The sequence below is a fragment of the Aotus nancymaae genome, unplaced genomic scaffold (genome assembly GCF_030222135.1).
Source record: "Aotus nancymaae isolate 86718 unplaced genomic scaffold, 86718_ANA_hifiasm-v0.15.2.pri h1tg000019l, whole genome shotgun sequence".
Taxonomy (NCBI): domain Eukaryota; kingdom Metazoa; phylum Chordata; class Mammalia; order Primates; family Aotidae; genus Aotus; species Aotus nancymaae.
Genome location: NW_026988431.1, coordinates 13,507,444 through 13,524,208, shown reverse-complemented (window position 1 = coordinate 13,524,208; position 16,765 = coordinate 13,507,444). Strand labels below are relative to the sequence as shown.

General features: G+C 35.8%; 1 protein-coding gene across 3 annotated transcripts in view; it reads left to right on the top strand.

The window, feature by feature from the left end:
* Nucleotides 1-16,765, top strand: part of NAALADL2 (N-acetylated alpha-linked acidic dipeptidase like 2) — a 1,216,540-nt gene that overhangs the window by 209,106 nt on the left and 990,669 nt on the right. The window lies entirely within an intron of this gene.

Genomic DNA, 16,765 nt, shown 5'->3' with positions numbered 1-16,765 from the left:
TGTGTCAAGAAGCAAAGTTATAAACTTAATAGTTTCTTTTTCAGGCAACATCAAAGGACACCTTCTTCGAAAGAGCCTTCGCAAATGCCTGTACCATGTAGGCTATTACTGTGACATCTGCTTTTGTTATTATTTCTTTCTACTGTTATCTTCATTTAAGCACTAACTTCTTATCTGTTTTGGAATTTGAATCTTTTTATCTCTTCTAGATTTAGAGCCCTACTTTTTTTTTTTTTTTTTTTTTTTTTTTTTTTTGAGACGGAGTTTGGCTCGTTACCCAGGCTGGAGTGCAATGGCGCGATCTCGGCTCACCGCAACCTCCGCCTCCTGGGTTCAGGCAATTCTCCTGCCTCAGCCTCCTGAGTAGCTGGGATTACAGGCACGCGCCACCATGCCCAGCTAATTTTTTGTATTAGTAGAGACGGGGTTTCACCATGTTGACCAGGATGGTCTCGATCTCTTGACCTCGTGATCCACCCGCCTCGGCCTCCCAAAGTGCTGGGATTACAGGCTTGAGCCACCGCGCCCGGCCTAGAGCCCTACTTTTGACTTACTCATTTAACAGATATTTATTGGGTGACTACCTTGGAGCAGGCAATTATCCTAGGTAGTTGGAACGTATCAGGGAATAAAACCAACAACACTCTTGCCCTTTAAGAGCTTACATTCTAGTAGGGGTTAGAGATAAAGTAATATATTGAGGACCAAGCAGGCTGAAATTTCTTCACTATCTGTGAACTGTGGGCAGAGCCTGCATGGACAGCTGTGCATGTTGTACACTACACAATTCCTGGGTGTGCCACTCACCTTATTGTCCATGTGACTGGTACTGCCTGGAATTGTTTCATGTACAACCTGTGCAGTTCTGGGTGGTAGCCCTGGTGTTGGGCCAGGTTTAGTCAGAGGTAGTAGCTTTTGGTTCAGTCTCCTGTGGCCTCCTGAGAGTGAATAGGCCTGAGTTTTCTGAGGAATTTAAAGATTGGTGAAAGTTAGCACAAATGAGCACTTCAGTGGTTGCAACTAATATAATTAACAGCTGGCTGCAATGAAGCACAGAGTCGATTTAATAATAAATGACATCAGAGAAGATTAGACCTTTCATTCATATCTCCCTGTATCCTGTTAGGAAACATAATCAGGTTGGCTGCAAGGTTAAGTTTTCTGTCTAGTGTTAGATTCTTTTATTATAGCTAACCTTACCAAACTTTTACCACCAAACATATTGCTCTAAACTTAATTACAAAACTGCCTTTATTAGGTGATATCACCTGGATTAACATTCATGTTGCAAGTAGAATTTCTTATTGCTCATTAAATATCATCATGTTATAATAGTCAAATGTTACATGGTGTCTACTAGAGAGGCTCTTGCCAGTCACTCTCCACTGATGTTATGATGCTCACAGGAGGCTATCCTCTGGCTTACCCATGCCAGAAGGATTCACCTGAGTAGTGTGGCCATGGCTTACAACACTTACGCACAAGAGACAGTGCCTAATATTGGGACATGTTTATGTCAATGAACTTTCTCTTGGAGCTTTTATTTTCTGGTCCTATTTTCTCAATTCTCCAAAAAACAGATTATCAGGAACATCTAAACTCGGAACAACTCCTTGTCCTTTCTTATATGTTTGTTTTCCTGTGAAGTTCCTCATAGAAAGTTGAATGAATGAGGAAAGAATGCAAAGATAGTTGTTCCATTGGATGTGAAGTATAGATGTTTTGGCTCTGTTCAAAATTGAGAGGTTTGTGGTTACAATCTAAGCCAGCAAGTAAAGTAGCTGCCAGTGGAACAGAAATATGTAAGTGAAAAGGTCCATTAGAAGCTGTTACTTCAATTCTAGTGTGGGAGTTTTTTTTTTTTTTTTGGAGACAGAATCTCACTCTGTTGGCCAGGCTGGAGTGCAGTGGTGCAATCTTGGCCCACTGCAATTTCCACCTCCCAGGTTCAAGGGATTCTCCTGCCTCAGCCTCCTGAATAGCTGGGACTAACAGGTGCACTACCACACCCAGCTGATTTTTGCATTTTTAGCAGAGGCGGGGTTTCACCATATTGGCCAGGCTGGTCTCCAACTCCTGACCTCGTGATCCACCCGCCTTGGCCTCCCTAAGTGCTAGGATTACAGGGGTGAGTCACCGTGCCTAGCCTAGTGTGGGACATTTTGATGCAGGTTAAGTAAGAGTACTAGGAGAAGCAAGTCGCCCAAAAAAGTTGGTGGAGGTGGGGAAAGGAGGTTTCAGAATACACAGAAACCCTTTCTGGCAAGTTATTATTTATTTACTTTAGTGTTAGTAATTTCATTTTGCTTTCTTTGAGTTGGAGCATGATAAATTGTTTTGGAAAGGAAGTGTTTTTCTTAGCAGTAAATTCAATGAGTAAATCATATCATGAATTCTTTTATACTTAAGTATAATTGGATAATACACAATACTGTCTTTAACTGGAAGGTGGTACAACTTGGTGGTTAAGAAGATAACCTTTTGAGTGAGATAAAACTGGATTTGTGCTTTAGTTCTGCTAGTTGTTTTCGATTACCTTGGACACATAACATTAACTCTGAACCTAGTATGTTCATTTATAAAGTAGAAATTTTCGTACCTAATGTAGGTATGTTGTATGGATTAAGTCAAGTAATGTAAGGCATCCACTCCAGTGACTGAGTCGAATGACATACTCAGTTGTTGCAATTATAATTATTCACTTATTTGGAGATACATTTAGTAGTTTAAAAAAATACCATTTTTATCAAAGAACAAATTAGGCAGATTATCACTTTTTGTCTGTGACATCAGCAGATTATAAAATATGGTTAAAAGTTTGAACAAGTTTGCCAATCAAACAAAGGACTGTTTTTTGTTGGTGAAAAGTTTTTTAATAATTCTTTTAATTATTGGATTATACCAATATCAAAAAATCATACGTTTGGTTGAGGTTTTATACTTTATTATCATGTAATTGAACCTTTAGAAGTGTTTGCTTATTGTATCTCTATTTTGATTTTTAATTTTGCCACTGATTTTTTAAAGTCTTTTGTATTTATAATTTAATGCTATTATACATTTAATAAGTTAATATAATATGCCTTTAATTTCATTAACTTATCCCTATGAGTTCTTTTTTTTCTTAATTTCAGGCTGAATAGTTAAAATTGGTTTATTTTTATATTTATTTTTAAATAGAAGTAATTAAATATATAAAACAACATCTAACTTTGGTTCCTTGAATAAGCATTGGAAGATAAATTTTTTAATTTTCACTTTTTCCCTAAATAGTTTATATCATTTATTTTGATACCTCATTTTGTGGTTTCTATGGTTTTATTGTTATTGTCTCTGATAATTGTTATTTAAATGCATTTTGAATTTGTAGTTGTATTATGCTGCCTACAGAAAATATAGCCTAAAACCTTGTTGTTCAGATATAGGTTTTGGTGTTGCTTTTCTTTTCTCACCTATGATAAAGGCTAAATCTTATACATGTTTTAGCATATTGATGAATGAATTTCCTGCCTCTAATGTTTGAGTGAGATGAGGAATTCAATTACACATGTAAACTATTTTTTATAAAATACGTATTTAAGTAATTATTAGCACATCTAGTAATCTTTTTTTCCTCATTCCAAATATTTTAATGAAAGAAAGCTTCTGTATTTATTAAGAACAATAGCTAGAGTGTTAGAATATTCCAAATTATTTTTATTTTATTATACCTTTCATTTATATATTTTATAATATGATTTACACTCCATCATAAAAATGCAATGAAAAAGGTGCAGAAATTCTATTTTCTCCAGTAACATATTTTTTTCTTATAAAGGGCCTTCATGTCACACTTTTGAAAACAATTAAAATTATTTTCTGTTTTCTTATATATTAATTTTATTTATTTATTGAAAACATTATTTTAAAAATAGCTAACAATGTTTCTACCAGATCTAAACTCTATTGCCTGTTCTCTTACTATATACGTTAAAAATCTTTTCGGTTTTCAATAACCAAATTTTAGGTCATAGAGACCTCCATATATTTTGTATAAAATAGTTATATGCTTTTCCACAAATATTACAATATATGTATTAGATGCCCGTCTTTAGAAATTGCATATCAATGATGAAATTTTCTATGAATTTATATTTGAAACAGAAAGTAATCTTTTATGTCATATCCATCCACTATTTTAGCAAAATTATAACTCATACAGACACACATGTACACAAATACACAGGCATGTACACAAAGAGAACTGTACAAATAATAAACAAGCTTGTCTCAGAAATATTACGACTGTGAGTTAAAACAAAAGGAATAGAAACCTATTATTAGACTTTATCTGCACTTATGCTGCCTATCAATTTAGAATAGGATCTAATAGGTGACAAAAGTCATATGTAATCATTAATTTTTATCAACGTAAACAAATATTAAGATGTTAAATTGGTGAGAACAGTACTGCCTTGGAGGACTAAAGGCCTGAAATCTAATATTTTTGTGAACTTGGGTGATTATGTTACTTCTCATCTGTGAATAGGTATGATTGGTAATCTTTTATAGATCAATTCATTGTATTAGTGAAAAAGCAATTCAAAATACTAGCTAACATAATTCATTAGGTTTTTGTCTTAAGGAATGCATAAGTTCTATTAAGAAATAATTTTTTTTTTATTTCAGTTGTTTATGAGTACTTAAAATTCTTAACTCATAGTTTTAATATTCCTTTTGTCACAACTTTCCAAGTTATATGTAGGAATTGCGCCTTTTTGTTAAAAGATAATAAGCAATAAGTTTTGGTCTGAGACTTGTCCAAACTAGAATTAATACACAAATTATGTATTCCGAATTATTCAATTCCTTTGATGTTCAAATATCTGGGTGTCTATTTCTGTTACTTTGATCATTCATTCATTGTGCTTTCTAAATTAAATACATTCTGCAAACCCAACACGCTGTTGGGTATCAAGGATATATGTTAGAGGCAAAGCATTTGATCTCTAGTGGAAGAGATATAGGTATTTACATTTAATTGAAATACACAAAAATCAAAGTTAAAGTATAATAAGAGCAGTTCCACCTCTGTCTGAGGAGTTAGGTAAGGCTTTAAGCTAGAGGTGACCACAGAAGTCTATGCTGATATGAAATAACTAGCTTCTATTGAGTTCAATACAAGGTTTCACCCAACCCAAGTGCAGTACTGGGGATATGGTTGTTACTGAATGAGGAAAAGATAGGGAGGGTAATGTGCTGAGGTACAAAGGTATACATGAGCATGGCTTGGTTAGGGTGAAGAGAGACACTAGGTATTGCTAATGTGCTGGGTGCATGAGCTTTGGTGAAGGGACGGCCAGACATGCATATCACATAGAGAAGTAAATTGGAACCTGATCTTAGGGATTTCTATGTTTCTTTAAAATGCTTAGATTGCATTCTACACACAAACCAGACCCAGCAGATGCATGGAAGTAGGAGAGGGATAGCTCTGACTTAATATTTAGAAAGGTATCCACGACAGTGGTACAGGGAAAGAAATTACTTGTAATTTATGTTAAGAATGCAAGGTAATAAAACTCTGATGGAATTTTGTGGGGAGACTTAAGTGGAAAATTTTAGAGACTTTTTTTAGGGTAAACCTGACAATGATGGACTGACTTTGAAGAGTGATGGAGAAACAAGAAAAAGATTATTCACTTCATGCATATAGCCAGCTGTTCATTCTTTCTCTTATTAAACAGACATGATCAGGCATTGCTCTAGGTATGGGAGATACAGAGACAAATCAGACGCATTTTTTTTTTGTCCCTAAAAAACTTACTGCTTGGTGTTTTTTCCCAGGGAGATTTTAGTTTTGATGATCATGATAGTAATTGATGTATATTTTTCTGATCTACACAATCCGACTGTTTTCCCAAAATATAGAAATAAATCAGTTAATTCTAATATTTTATTGAAAGCTTCAATATTTTGTCTTTATTCAGTATCACTGGGCTAGGATGCTATTCTGTTTCTATCTAAATGACTTAGAAAATAAAAATGTGTGTAGGTTTTTTCCAGTATAATTTATTACTACATTGGAGAAAAATAGAAATGTATTACCTCCCAGATTTTCACTATGGTTTTATTTTGAATATTTGTACATTTAAAATGAGTTGGAGAGGATGTTAATTAGTGTGCAGATTTCAAAAAATTGTCTATAATAGGATGTTAATTGCTGTTTTGCTTAAAGAATGAATTTAAGGAAATGTGATTTCAAATGTGTAGTGTTCTTAATCTCACTGATCCAAGTAGCAGAGACTATTGATTGAATAAAATAAGCAGTTTTGATTGTTTAACTGCAGGCTTCATTCTGAGAAACCAGAATTAAATGGTGGTAATAATTACATGACTTAAAACACAGTAATAACTCTGACCTAACTGAGGGTGTACTCATAAAGATTAACTCATTAATTTATGTGAACGCATTCTGTATTCTGGTGTTGATAGGTACAGACAAACACAAAATCATATAATAAGTGAAAGTTAAGGTGGAAACTCAAGAGAGGAACACATGAAAGCTATTATGAAGTGACCTTGTTCATGTCAGTACCATCTACTGATATAAAGTCCTAAAGTGTAATCTAAGAGAGAATGGGGCAAAAATCAAACATTGGATGCTGTGCACTATAACAAGTAATTCTAAAAGAAGTTAAAGGAATTGAAAAATACAGGGATACTAGCAGTCCAATTCCAAATGGCAGCTAATATATGAACTTATGGAGGAATATGTAAGATGGGATAACCATATAGTCTGGGAATAGTGTGAACAAAAATAATGCTGAGACATGGGAGAGTATGACAGCTGCATGGGCAGACTGCTGCATCAGCAGTCATGCAGAAAATAAGGGCACATGACAGAGAATGAGTGGAAGGAAAGATGGGTCTTGAGAAGTCTGTTGAGTAATAGAGGCCCTTGGAGAGACCAAAGTGGCTCTTACATCAGTTAAAGTATAGAAGTAGAGAGGAAGAAGGTATTCTTGGAATAAAGACAATATCCTATAAACTAAAAAAACTTTTTCTCTCTCCTGTTATTAGATAATTGAGAGATATGAACTCAGTTCAGCATAACAGTAGAAGCCTAGTGTATAATCAAAGACAGACAATGGAGTGATATACCCATCAATTCAGCAAGAACTGGGCTTGAGTTTGCTATCTGAGGCCCTGGGGAAGATCCCTTAGATGATAGACTCTCCATCCCTTTAACTGAGTGTAAGGTACACTCTATGCTAGTGATGAGACTTTCATAGAACTGGTAGTTTTGGCAGACCTATGGACATATCTATTTAAAGTTTGTGGTTTTTGCCTTTAAGATATACTTAAATTTCTATTTTTAGAGTTCTAGAGCATAAATGCCTATCTCATATATCAAATATTTCCAGGAGTTACAGGGGAGAAACTGGGTGTAAGTGGGCAAGAGAAACCTTTCCATCAACACTTATTTTGCATTTTAGAGTACCCAACATTTAAGTGATGCACAGTGTTTTTAAAGTGCTTTCGTTTGAGAGCCTCATATCAGGTAGGTGCCCTTACTTCAAATAGCCCAACAGTGATTGTCTCTGTTACCTTCCTCCTCTCAGTTCTAGCTGCTGGAGTGATGGAGAGTGAGAGAGTAGATGAGAAGAGTAATGAATGCATGTCTCTTACCTGGATAAACTTGAAATTCTCTCCTGTTCAGTTTGTATTTGCCCTCTATCACTGACTTTTCATGATCGTCTTATAAAGCAAGTGTCTTAAGACCTTTCATTGGGTCCACTTATGAGTTATTCACAAGCCTTTCCATCATCTCTCTACTGTACTCTTTTCACTATCCCACTTCCCTTGCTTCCAGTGCTATTCCTCTAACCCACAGCTCCTTGTTGTTGGAATCCCTTTGCCCTGCATGTGGCCCTCTTATTTGGGATTATAACCAATAGATACTACCTTAGCTATCTTCTGTGGTGTTCCTGTGGCCCATAAAAAGCTCATAGATTCTCACCATGTCAAATGGTGGAAATGTGCCCTATCATAGTTCTACCATATCTCTGCAGTCCTCTTTCTCTACTACTTAGGTACACTTACATGCTAACTGCCCAAATGAACATCTAACTAGGGAATGAAATGCCTGAATCTCTTTCCTAAAGGGACCCCATAGAGTTGCTCAGCAATACCTTCACATCTTGGCTTCAAGGAGAAACAACAGCCTTTAATAATGAACTAGTACCTTCCAGAAGACAGAGTACTTGATGACAACCCTGTTTCTTTAGATTCTACATAGGAAGTGTCGTGATGGTTGGAGTTCAGTGACGGTTTTGCCACTTCTTACGAAGTACATGTCTTTTTCCTGCTTTATCAGATTCATAGGCAGTTTTCTTTAAATGGGGAATACTTAGCGTCTTTGGCAATTCTGCATCAAGAGAAAAAGTAACATGACATCCTGTTGCAGGTACATACTCACATACACACCTACAAATAGAATAGATTCTGAACATCTTTAGCTATTTTAATCACAAAAGTAATAGAAATATAAATTTCTAAGTAATGAGAGATTATGCTTTCAGAGCACCTTGGCCTTTCATTTTGCCCTACCTCAGGTGAAAACCTTGTAATTGGCTGGGCGCAGTAGCTCACGCCTGTAATCCCAGCACTTTGGGAGGCACGGGTGGGCGGATCACAAGGTCAAGAGATCAAGACCATCCTGGCCAACATGGTGAAACCCCGTCTCTACTAAAAATACAAATAAATTAGCTGGGTGTGGTGGCGCACACCTGTGGTCCCAGCTACTCGGGAGGCTGAGGCGCTTGAACCCAGGAGGCAGAGATTGCAGTCAGCTGAGATCACGCCACTGCACCACAGCCTGATGACAGAGCAAGACTCTGTCTCAAAAGAAAAAAAAAACTTATAATTACAATTTATGTGGATTTAATTTAATGATTTTACATACTTGACTGTTGGTTTTTACTTCAATTCTCATGAATGAAAAAGTTAGGCTGTTCTGCTTATACACTCGGAAATGACAACTGTCAGTAAAGGATGGGCACGGGTCTTCCCACAGCTCCTAAGTGCCGTGCCACTGAATATGATCTGTTTAGAAAAATAGGAAAGTATCCATAAAAATGTTTTAATGACCCTATTGAGATAATTTATATAATATGGTATTCATGTATTTGAAGTATACAGTTCAGTGGCTTTTATTATATTCACAGAGTTGTGCAACCATTATAACAATTTAATTTTAGAATATCTTACCTCCCCTAAAAAAAAATTCCACATGTTAGCAGTCACTCCCCAGCTCCTCATAACTCTAGCCTCTGGCAACCATGAATCTACTTTCTGTCTCTATAATTTTGCCTATTCTGGATATTCATAAAAGTGGAATAATAATACAATATGCAGTCTTTGGTGGATGGTTTGTTTCAGTTGGCATGTATTTTCACGTTTTATCCATGAGACAGCATGTATCAGTGTTTTATTAATTTTACTGCTGAAAAATATTACAAATCACTTATAAAAACTTTCTGTTGTAAGTTGGGTTCTCCACAAAAAATTGTAGACAAGGCAATCAGAAGTTTTATTAGTAAACCAATAGTAAACACTCGTTAAAGGAAAAGAGTGGAAGCAGGATTAAATAGGAGTCCTTCAGGCCACAGGGCAGATCTTCCCACAGGGCCCTCCAGGACAAAGGTTGGCCATTGGAGGAGTCCTCCACTGGGAAGAAATGACCAGGCTTTTGTAGATCTCCCTTACTCAGTCATTGACCAGGCCTTGTCCTGAGAATAAGGTGACCTCAGCTGGAATTTGAGGCAGAACCAGATAAAGCTGTCAGCTGTTACCTAATCTCATTCATTGCAGCTGGACATGAAGTCTTTTTTTAAAGGATAATCTCAGTGCCATATGTAGCAAATATGGCTAAAATAAGCACCTTTGTAAAAGAGCATTAGTTATCTGGATATCCACACTGAGGATGCTGACTTTAAAATGTCCTACTATTGCATATTCATTTGTTGTCTTCTCTCCCACAGCAGCTTTTTTGAAGGCAGAAGCTGTTACATTCTTCCTTTTATGTAAACTTTCTTCAAAGAAGAATATTTAAACACAATGGGAACACAATAAATAATGTTGGTTGACAAGCTAGCTAAGTAAGACAAATATTTCTCATTTGAACCTGAAGTTTTTCTCTTTTGGCATGCAGTAAAACAGCCCCATACCTCCCTCCCTAACATCAACACTAAGAAGTTCTGTAGGATTACAAAGTGCATATAAAAATTGGCCTGAGGCTGTTGAATGACTTCACAAAGGGTGTACAATCTGGATAATGACATCAGAAATAGAAACCATGACAACTCACAGCACACTGACAAACCTCATCCAGCGGTGAGTGGCCCTGTTTAGGTAAGAGACTTCACAGACTTACAACTCTGTTAACGCCACATCTCCACAGTTCCAGAGACACTTCTTATTGCAATCTTATGAATAACATTGAGCCATATACTCCATCCAGTCCCTGGATGGTGCCTGAAACCTTCCCAAATTCTGCATACCTCTTTGTGAATTAGGAAACCAGTCTGTACTCCCTCAGCCATGAAATTTGCCACTCAGAGAACTACATATTCATAATTTGGGAACCTGTAATGATACGTTATAACTGACAGATGATCAATTATATTGCTCAGGCACATATTGCTTTTGGTTTTACTTATTGAAGATAGAAGATATTTCACTTATTTCTGTGAAGAATTCTTATATACTTTGTATGAATCATGGTAGCAGTGTGATAAAATTAAGAAATTCCATTGATTCTGTTATGAATGACTTCATTGCTCACCGTGCATGATAAAGCTGCATTGTTTGCACATAATATACATATTTAAAGACATAATTCATTTCAGAATGCACAGAACATTGTGTGATCATAGAGAAAGCCTTTCTAAAATTCTTCCCTTAAATTGTTTTGGGGGTAAAATCAATGGAAACAGCATTGGGAAATAGTGGAAAGCAGTATATAATGAGTAATTAAGTTTATTACTTTATACACTTTAATTTTAATCATGTTAGTAATAAGTAAAGTGACCATGTGCATTTGTCAACTATTATAATCTTTTCAAGGGACAGAATACAACACTTTCCTTCTTGATATCTGGGACACCAGCCCAGAAACCACTGTCCTAATCATCTTGTATGGAATTCTTCTTTCTAAAATATACGTTAAATTAGCAGAGTATTTTGAATGAAATGTGCATGTATTTTATAGTTTATTTTAACTAAAATGTATGTAATGTGTAAAAAATCATACCACCTTTTGCCACCAAGTGTCCTTCTTCCTCTGTTCTAACACAAAAAAAGTCATGAAAATTATAAGTAAAATTGAATTTCAATCCTCTAAAATGCTTTAAAAGTTTGAAAATATTAAAAAAATATTTCTAGTTTTAGGCTTATTGTAATTGGCTTTAAGATACTTTTGAATGCCTATATATCATCAAAATTTTGGGTCTTTAGAGGAGGCCTTGCTACAATTTTTATTTAAAAAGATCATCACTGTTAGAGTTAGATAAACAAAACCACATATCTTGAAGATGAAAGTCACTTTCTTAATATTAATTTAATGTAGACATGAATAATGCTACATATCTGCTGTGGGAACACAATAACGTGGCTGTTAAATTATACTATTCTTTCTGTCTTGATGAGATTTCCTTAATGACTTAAAGTAAAAGAAATGAAAAATACAGCCAATAGCTATCTCAATTCTGAACTGGCTCTGATTAACAAGGAGCTTGGTTCCTCTGCTGTTTCTAAAATTTGAACCTATCCTTTCCACATGTGCAGGCATAAGCAAACCATCCTCTATCTTTATAGTTTAAGTCTTCATTATCAATTTTCTTGTGAAAAGTTGGGTGGCACCTGCAAGGAAAATCAAGCTCGTCTTTAGAATTTCAGAAAGTAATCTAAAAAATGCACATAGAGTGCAGTATTATTGGAAGTAAAGGTACACATCTTTGAGGGATAATATAGTACAGCATTCCAATGCTGTAACAATTACACAGATTTGTAACTTCTATTTCATGAATACTTACTATATGCAAACTGGTATTATGCTAGATATTATACTATGTCTCAAATAGAGAGACATTCCACACTTTCCAGTATCTTAGAATAATGTTGAACTCTGTACTCAGTGCCAGAGTTTAGAAGGCACTAAGTTTTAACTGTCCATGGAAAGGGAGGGCCTCTGGAACTTATCTTGATTAAATCAGAATATTCAGCTTAATCAAGATAATGATAACTTCTTATCATATAATGTGTCATAAGACATGTGATATCTATTGTATAAAAGCAGGCAGAACCTTAGGGTAATTATCAAGAGTTTATGAACTCTTATGAGACTCTTATGATGAAGAGTCTCATTTCAGCTAAGTGTGAGAAAGGACTTGTACAAAATGGTTCAACTTTGAAAAAGGGATTTATATTCATTCCACAGACATTTACTAGGGCTACTCTGCACCAGGTTCTGATTAGGATGTTTATATTAAATAAAGAAAGTGTGCACTTCCCATTCTTGGAAGCAGGAGGGAAGCGGAGAGCTAAGCAAATCAAGATGACCATCTGCCAGTGGTGCGAAGAATGCCTTTCTGCATTAAATAGGCATCTGAAGCAGGTGTCCCAAGTAGTCTCTCAAAGTTTTGAATTTCAATAACCCCATATTATGTAGACAATGATTAGCAAGACAGTATGTTAAATCTATAGGTGGTTATAATAAGTTCTGTAGGAATTACAGGAGAGGAAAATACCTTTTTGAAGGGTGGTTTTAGAAGGATGGATAGTGGTAAGGAGGGAATTAGAAGTAGGTATGGAAAGGTGGGTAGGACTTAACATAAAGGGAAATAAATCAGGTAGGAAGGGAGAACTACAAGAGTTCATTATACAAATGTTTGATGTGTTCAGGAGAGGTAATATTGAGCACCCTAGTAACAGACATGATTTTGTAGAGGAATAATGGGAACCTACACTGGAGAAATAGGCAGGGCTTGTGCAAGGGAGGGTGGTTTATGCAAGGCTGTAGCAAGCAGAAACTTTTCAAGTCTTTGCAAGATGAAAGAATACTTCTCTCCTTTATTGATGGAAATATAAAGGAATACCCTACATGTTCATGTATTACTTAATACAAGATTTTTATGCCCCAGGAGACAGAACAGGATCATATTTCCTTTTGTAGCCTCATTAAAAATTTAAATGTATTTGAGCCTTTTCTCCTTGTAGGGAAGTATGAAAGTAGATATGCATTGTTTTTGACTGTGGCTGCTGTTTTTGATTCACTGCTGAGAACAGTTTACTCTTATTCAAGCTGTTAAAGTACTACATCAAAAACAGGGTTAAACAGTGAATAGATGATCCTAAGAATAACATTGCCCCTCACTGAGTACAAGGTTACATTTCAGTCAAAGGTGTTCTCCCAGTGAAACACAATTCAACTAGAAGATAGAGAAGGAACTAGTGTATGTGTCTTTTAATAGAGTAATTCAGTTGATTTTCAGTGGCACTTTTACTACCATGCTGGCTTTTACACAGTTGTCTAATGTAAATTATTAACATTATTATTATTATTTTTTTTTCCAAGACGGAGTTTCGCTCTTGTTACCCAGGCTGGAGTGCAATGGCGTGATCTCGGCTCACCGCAACCTCCGCCTCCTGGGTTCAGGCAATTCTCCTGCCTCAGCCTCCTGAGTAGCTGGGATTACAGGCACGTGCCACCATGCCCAGCTAATTTTTTGTATTTTCAGTAGAGACGGGGTTTCACCATGTTGACCAAGATGGTCTCGATCTCTCGACCTCGTGATCCACCCGCCTCGGCCTCCCAAAGTGCTGGGATTACAGGCTTGAGCCAACATTATTAACAATAATCTATTATTCCAATATTTGTCTTTACACAAATGACACAAGAAGATAAAAAAAATTGGAAGAAATCTGAGTGTATCAATTTATTTTTATACTTATGTAAATACATTAAATGCATGTGTAGTAATTTTGGCAAACTCACAAACTTGAGCAATAATGGACACTGTATTAGTCCGTTCTCACACTGCTGTCAAGAAATACCTGAGACTGGGTAATTTATAAAGGAAAAAGGTTTGACTTGAGGTTCTGTGTGGCTAGGAAGGCCTCAGGAAACTTACACTCATAGCAGAAGGGAAAGAAAACAGGTCCTTCTTCACATGGTGGCAGGAGAGAGAGGTGCCCTAACAAAGGGGTAAAGCACCTTATAAAAGCATCAGATCTCGTGAGAAGTCACTCACTATCACAAGAAAAGCATGGAGGTAACTACCCCCATGAGCCAATTACCTCTCACTGGGTCCCTCCAGTGTCGTGGGGATTATGGAAACTACAGTGGAAGATGAGATTTGGGTGGGGACACAGCCAAACCATATCATAAGCGAAATTAAGCAATTTGGTGAATGCATTCCCTCATATTTAAGGTGTAGGTACATGGCATCTCTTGGCTGGCTTTCCTCTATTTTTTAGGTAGTATCCATAACACATTTTCATGTAAAGATGCACTGAACCTCCAGGTGGTCAAAAACTTGTCATGTTGTCTGATGGAGACATTTTGTTTTCCATCCATATTTTAAAAATAACTTGCATTGTTTTAAACATTTATGGCTTTTGAAACTCTTATATAAGTATAGAATAGAAAATATAGTTTGTGTGATTTCTCATTTGAGGGCCTTGGTGGGGTAGTGGTATTTAATAGAGTTTATTAAGTGACAGTAGTCTTTGCTTTCTTTCTTGGCTTGTTCCCTTTAGTCTTTTCTGAATTTCTGTTACAATCATATACTGATGAGAATGGGATTACTTCTTGGCATGAACAGCCTAATGAATGCTGTTTCAGAATTGAGGGGATATTGAACTTTGCACAGAATATTTATAGTGAAATTCCAGCCACTTTTCACCCTTTGCAGACCTTCATTTCTATGATTAGAGTCCTTTGTACTTGGCAAAATCAAATAGTGTGCATTTTGCAGCTGTGGGAAATTGCCAATCTGTAGGCCAAATTTAGCCCATAGACCTGATTCTCCACAGGGCTTTAGAATTTTTTATTTTGAATACCTGAGTGAGAGCCATAACTTTCCTGTTTGTTTCTTAAGCAGCCATATTTGGAGGCATCAGCATTATCTGTCAAGTCATCATTGCTTGAGTCTTGTGCTGTGGCTAGACGAGTCAGGTGGACAAGGCTGCAGGAGTGACAACTGATTTTCGATCCTAGCTATGAAATTTCAATATCAGAAGGTTTGGACTTCCAGGACATCAGTTTTTTCAAAAAATGCTCCCAGGTGACGCTGATGTACAGGTAGAGTTGAGGACCATTGTGATAGAGCTTGTTCCTTCTCTGAGAACAGTTTATCTCATTGGATATATTAACTAAAGAATATGTACTAATTAAAGCTTAGAGTGCTCCAGCAGTTCTCAAAGAAAGAAAAGCTCAAATAAACAAATGAAACCACACAACCTGTATTGAATGCTTACAGGATGCTAAGAATCTCACATATGTTATATTATTTAGTCTTCACACGAATGGAACATTTTCTTCTCATATTCTCATGTCTTTTACCTCGATCCCTGTGTTATATGCCCCTCTCACCATTTGCACCTGCCAAGGCCATCACTTGAGAGCCTTAATATAACTGAAATAAAAAGCCATCACCCTTTGCCTCCTTACTCTATTTGCTTCATCAGAATTTATTTTTCAACTGAAATTATTTAATTTGTTTACTTTTTAGTCACCCTTATCCTCCTCTGGAAGGTAACCTCCATAAAGAGGGGCCTTGCATTGTTAATTTCTATATTCCATGGACCTAGAATGACAGCTCCATAAACAAAACTCAGTTGTTGAATGAATTAATGAATGTATCATTTATTATTATTCTTAACAGATAATGAAGTTGCCACTTCTCTGTTTCCCTTTTTTTGATTTTAAATGTTTAGGACTTAATTGAGGCCAATTTTTTAGTACCTTTAAAGAAAAAAAGTTGTACCATCTCTTCATACTTTTGAAATAGTATCTTTGTATTACCCTAGCATTGTCACCAAACTTGAATGAGTCTGGTGTGTAGGGGTGATTTTTACAGGAATAAAATTCTTGATAAAATTCCTTCCTCATTTTTCATACTTAACAATGATAGCTTTATATACTTATCAGAACTGTCATTAATGACTAGTATGTTTAGTAATTTAAAAATATTAAAGCACCCTGAACCCCTAAGGGAAAAAGAGAGCCATAAATGTACATAATTAGTATTATGTTTTTTTCTTTTGTAGAACACAGAAAGGAAATACCTATTCAAATTCACAAGGACAATTTTGGGATTAATTAAGTAATGTTTACAAAACAGCCAGAATGAGGGGAAAACATATTTGCTTTGCTATTTAAAGTGCATCTTAAAGGTGAAAAGGAAAATTCTGTTTGCTGTTTACAGTTATTTACTTATTTATCCTAAATGGTCAGATAAATCACTGTTTTTGTACTTTTTCTTCTCAACCACATACCAGATCTTACTACCCTTTTGTCTTCTATACGTAAGCAGACACTATAACCCTTTGCTTTTTGTTTCTACAAAATGTAAGTAACTGATCACTGCATAAATATTATTTTTTTTCCAAATGTAGCACATTCTAAAAAATATACAGGTTGTTTTAGTCCTGTATTTGTTTTATATTTCCTTTGTCAAGATGATAGTCTTCATTTTGTCCTTTGAAAATGATTTTATGT